Source organism: Rutilus rutilus (assembly GCF_951802725.1).
Source record: "Rutilus rutilus genome assembly, chromosome: 1".
In the NCBI taxonomy this organism is placed as follows: Eukaryota; Metazoa; Chordata; class Actinopteri; order Cypriniformes; family Leuciscidae; genus Rutilus; species Rutilus rutilus.
In genome coordinates, this window is record NC_140209.1 from 62,748,613 (window position 1) to 62,754,055 (window position 5,443).

Sequence of the window (5,443 nt, forward strand, 5' to 3'; positions counted from 1 at the left end):
GACAGTTGTAGGTTACAGTTTGACAAGAGTTTACAGTTTGACAAAAGCACAATGTTGTGTTTTATTGCAAGTGTACACAAATATAAGTAAACACTTTGCAGTTTGAATGATGTCCTGTATGAACAAAATGATGTAGTATGTTTTTATGTTTCCACTGTTCGATCGCGCCCGCGCCTCGATCTCTCTCTCACACACGCACGCACACAACATATTCCAGCATTGCAATCTTGACATCGCAGCCTGTTCATTATAGACACAGAGCTTCAAAGCTAAGGCGGAGCTACAGATTACACAGCAAAATCAGCAGTGCTAATTCAACACCTATAGAGTTAAATTCAACACTTTAAAAGTGTCTATATTGGTCCACACTAGATCGAGTTAAAACTACACTTTTCAAAGTGTTAAATATTTAAGAGTTGCAGCAACTCTCTAAATAGTTAACATTTAACACTAGTCAACACTGGTTAGTGTTGAATTTACCCAACACCAGTGCGTAGTGTCAAAATTTAACACCAAATGTGTGTTTTTCTTTCAACACTACCGAGTTGTTGCCATATTAACACTACATAAGATGTAAAGTTTAACATAAAATGCAACTCTTGTAGAATTGATCTGTATTGATTTGTAATACTATTAGGAATCAATTTATACATTTCAGGAGTGTTAAATTTGACTCAAATTGAGTTTGTATTTATGAGATGTGCTTTTTGACAAAAGGAATCTTTTCAGAAATAAAAGCAAAGCATTTAACCTATTGATAACATTGAATGCACATCAAAACAATCCAGAAAGTTAAATTGTAACCTCAGTCTGGGATCATAGTAGAATTCTGTTCATTGTAAAATTAAAAATAAAGGCAAAATGCAAACAGTTGTTTTAACAAACTAGTTTTATTAACGAACAAGTCCCTTTACATCATAGGTTAACTTTTAAAATAAATGAAGGCAAAATATAGCCATTTCTGTCATCAGAATTATGTGAAAGCTGCTCATCAAATGATCTAATACTTAAAGTCCTGTACATGTCAGTGAATATAAGTCCTGTGTCAGTGAAGTTGAGTCAATACCTTCGACTTTAGTACCACAACAACATTCAACAGATGAAAAACAGTTGCAGGATATGAGTGGATCAGTTGTGTCCAGTTGCTAAAAGTAAAGTTCAGTGCATAGTTGTTTCACAGAGCAGGAAAGGCTGTGCAGATCCAACTTTCTCAAAATCCTGGAGTGCTGGTTCCCTAGACAACACAAAACCAGACCATTTACAATTAATACTATTTGTGTTTTATAAATACATCAAATTTATGGTGGAAAAAGTTCAATCATCTTGGACTTTCGTGACTCAAACAATAAACAATTTTGGTTAGATTAAGGTTAGATTGAATTGACTGATTTCCAAGTAAATTAAAGACTTAATTCATCCAAAAATGTAAATTCTGTCATTATTCACCCTTATGTTGTTCCAAACCAGTAAGAGTTTTGCTCATCTTCGAAACACTTAAAGGGATAGTTCGGCCAAAAATGATATTAAACCCATGATTTACTCACCCTCAAGCCGTTTGAGATGCATGTCAATCTTTTTTCAGACGAACACATTTTCAGTTATTTTAGAAAATGTCTTAGATCTTTCAGTGGTTATAATGTGAAGTAATGGGGTCCACCTCCTTCAAGTCCCAAAATGTGCATGCATCCTTCACAAAAGTAATCCATCCGGCTCCAGGGGGATAAACGAAGGCCTTCTGAGGGTAATCTGTGCGGTTTTGTCGTAAAAATATACATATTTAAAACTTTATAAACGAAAATAACTTGCTTCCGGTAGCGGTCGACGCGCGTTCACGGAGATGGTTATGGCGTATGACGTAGGACGTAGCGTAGAAAGCGTCGTGACGTAGAACGAACGTGACAGCGCAGCCAGTAAATATGTATATTTTTACGACAAAACCGCACGGATTACCCTCAGAAGGCCTTCGTTTATCCCCCTGGAGCCGGATGGATTACTTTTGTGAAGGATGCATGCACATTTTGGGACTTGAAGGAGGTGGACCCCATTACTTCACATTATAACCACTGAAAGATCTAAGACATTTTCTAAAATAACTGAAAATGTGTTCGTCTGATAAAAGATTGACATGTGAATCTCAAACGGCTTGAGGGCGAGTAAATCATGGGTTAAATATCATTTTTGCCGAACTATCCCTTTAAGATATTTTTTATAAAATCTAAGAGATTTCTGTCCCTTCATTGACAGCCTATTCAACTATCACTTCCAAAGCCACGGAAAGGTATAAAGGAAATCATAAGTAATCCATGTGACTCAAGTGGTTTAACTTCAAAAAATTTGATGAAGCAACAAGAGTGCTTTGTTTGCACGAAAAAACAACAACAAAAAAACTCAACTTTATTTACAAATTATTAATCTTCGATGCACGCTCACTTAACAACGCATGTTGGAAATTAATATTTTATAAATTAAGTAGTAAATGTTTTGTTGCTGCAAACACAGCACTTGTGTAGTTTAATAAAATGTATGTTAAACCACTGGAGTCGCATGGAGTACTTTAATGATGTACCTTTACACCTTTCTGGGGCTTGAACGTGGTATTTGCGTGGACTGTCAATGGAGGGACAGGAAGCTCTCAGATTTCATTAAAAATATCCTCATTTGTGTTGTGAAGATGAAATAAGGTCTTACATGTTTGGAACGAGATGAGGGTAAGTAATGACATAATTTCCATTTGTAGGTAAACTAACCCTTTAGGAATAAATTTAGACACGCACCTCAAGAAATCTCACTAAATAGTCAGCTGATGGAAGAATCTTTGTTCCCTTCTTGTGGCTTTGTGATGTTGGGGGCAGGTGATCGGCAGAGATTTCCCAGTCAGTTGAGTCTAAAATTAAAAAGCAAGAAAACATCTACCTGTCAAATCATGAAAACAATTGGTTTGAAAACTAATTTTATTTAAAGAAAAGGGGGGAAAAATTACTTTTGTAAAGTAATTTGACAGGACAAATTCAAAATGAGTGTTATGAAACACAAAAAAATCTAGTTACCAAATAGCAACAAAGCTATGATTATTTTTTTATGTTTATACACATGATTATCTCATAATGTTATCTGTAAAATCTGACCCTCACCAGGTTCTAGTCTGTACAGTCTTTAAAGACCAGCCACTTGGTGCAGCATGGAAATGCTCCTAGAAAACACAAATAGCAAAAACAATACATTTAAACATGAAAGCATATCCAAACATCAACCAAAATTGAATCTGAAAAATAAATTTCATTAACATTAATCTTAAAGAATTACTTACACATTCTAAGAAAAATAGTTTTTCAGTTAACGTTAGGTTTCAGTTAAGATATGTTAGGTGTGCTGGCAAACGAGAGTAAAAGATAGTTTGAGGATAAATACATTATGATATTTGCACATCACAAATATTGTCATAAAACAAAATAACATTATAAAATACGTATTGTAAATGAGTTAAAACACTTACTTAGTGTTTTCACCGTTAAACTCCGTGCAAACTCCGTGTCTGCACTGCGTCACGACTCGAGTTGAAGATGCAGGGCATAACGTTAGTCTGTGAGAAAGGTTTAGGCGCGCACATCACATAAATATCGTTATAAAACAATATAATGCCATGTTGTAAATTAGGTTAAAAACACTTACTTTCGGTGTTTTTCCTGTTAACGTTACAAGCAAACCTTCTCGTCGTCAGCTGCGTATTGAGTCAAAGATGTCACCTTTGAGAAAGGTTTCGGCTCGTTTAAGCGCGCAGAGCATTTAAATATTGCTATAAATCAATATGTTATAAAATACATATTGTAAATTAGATAAAACACTTACTTTGGTAGTTTCTCTGTTTAAAAGCAACCTCATCCTGGTCTGGTCTGGTCTGGTCTGCATCGCGCGTCAATGAAAATGCCTTTCTGAGAACGGTTTAGCCGTTCACAGCACATAAATATTGTAATAAAAAAATATAATGTAATAAAATGTTATAAAAATGCATATATAAATGCGATAAAACACGTAATATCTGCGTTTTCCCTCCTCGTATGCCTTGCATCGCGAGTCAAAGAAAATGGCGTCTGTGAAAAAAGTTCCAGGTTGTTTCGTTGCGCCCAGCGCGTAAATGTCCCGGATGTAACTAATTACACTCTCTCAGTGTTCTTTAGATGTAACCAAATTTAACTCTACATATTTTCACCAGCCAGAGTGTGCGGTTTACACTAGCAGTGTTAATCCCTTGAAATTCAACACCAGAAAATTAACTCTTTACTCTAAAAGTGCTTAACACCAGGATTTCAACACTGGAGATTTTGCTGTGTAGGTGTCCCTAAAGAACCTGCGTATTTAACAGTAGTCCCGCTTTACATTAATTAATTTGCACGCAAGTTTTATTTATTTTTATACCGTGTATTATCCGTGTATATTCATGCACCGAACCGTGACGCCGTACCGTTTCGGTTCAATACGAATACATGTACCGTTCCACCCCTAATAAATACTGAAGAAGAATTGTTCATGCCACATGTTAACTAAAGTACTTAACTAATGTTAACTTGTAAAGTGTTACAAATGGCTAGGCTACACCTTGCAGCCAATCAGAATAAAGTATTCAGACAGACCATGGTATTATACACATCTAGCAAAAACGCAATGTAACTGACTTACTGGTGTCTTGGACCCTCCTCCGTTTCTCTTTCTCTTCTCCCTCCGTCTCGGTCACTTGCAAGATGAAGCCATTTTTTAATAAATGATTTGATCTCTTGATCGGTGGCCGCAGCTGTCAGTCTGTTGTTTCTGACAGTTCCTAAAAATATATAACATTGTAAATGCAAGGATGGACTACACAACTTTTAAAATCTTAGGACCCAATTAGGTAACACAAGCATTAGCGCATAGTTAATGCATAGTTAGCCAGCGCCAATGTAAAGAACATTTTGGCCATGGCCAAGGACACTCTTTGCTTCCAGATGCCCAAAAGGAACAAGTTTGATGCCTGCTAGGAAGATCGGACTGCGTCAAAAAATGGAAATCACATTATGAAATAAATGTTTATCTCCAAAACACATTGGCCACAGTTATTGGCACCTCTAGATTTTGTTTACGAGTAAAATATCTCAGAAGCATATTCCCATTAATATTTATCTTTTTTAGCACACCAGGGTGACTAGGAACATGAAATTGTCCAGCTATGACTTCTTGTTTCACAGGAGTTTAAATATGAGGAAACACAAAGGCCAAATTCCCTGAATCATCCATCACAATGAGTAAAACCAAAGAATATAGGTCTGATGTGCAGCAAAAGATTGTTGAACATCACAAAATAGAAAGTGCCTCTAAGAAAATATCTAAAGAATTGAAAATCCCCATTTTGACCATCAGGGCAATAATTAAGAAGTTATAATCAACTAATGATGTTACGAATCTGCCAGGAAGA

At 35.8% G+C, this 5,443-nt stretch overlaps 1 long non-coding RNA gene across 1 annotated transcript; it reads right to left on the reverse strand.

Moving 5' to 3' along the window:
* Positions 1-884: 884 nt before the first annotated feature.
* On the reverse strand, positions 885-4,291 carry LOC311289781. The gene is made up of 6 exons (XR_014627228.1): positions 3,847-4,291; positions 3,670-3,743; positions 3,494-3,580; positions 3,132-3,190; positions 2,775-2,884; positions 885-1,234 (listed from the first exon to the last, which is right to left on the reverse strand). It is a non-coding gene; the product is annotated as an uncharacterized lncRNA (long non-coding RNA).
* Positions 4,292-5,443: the final 1,152 nt, after the last annotated feature.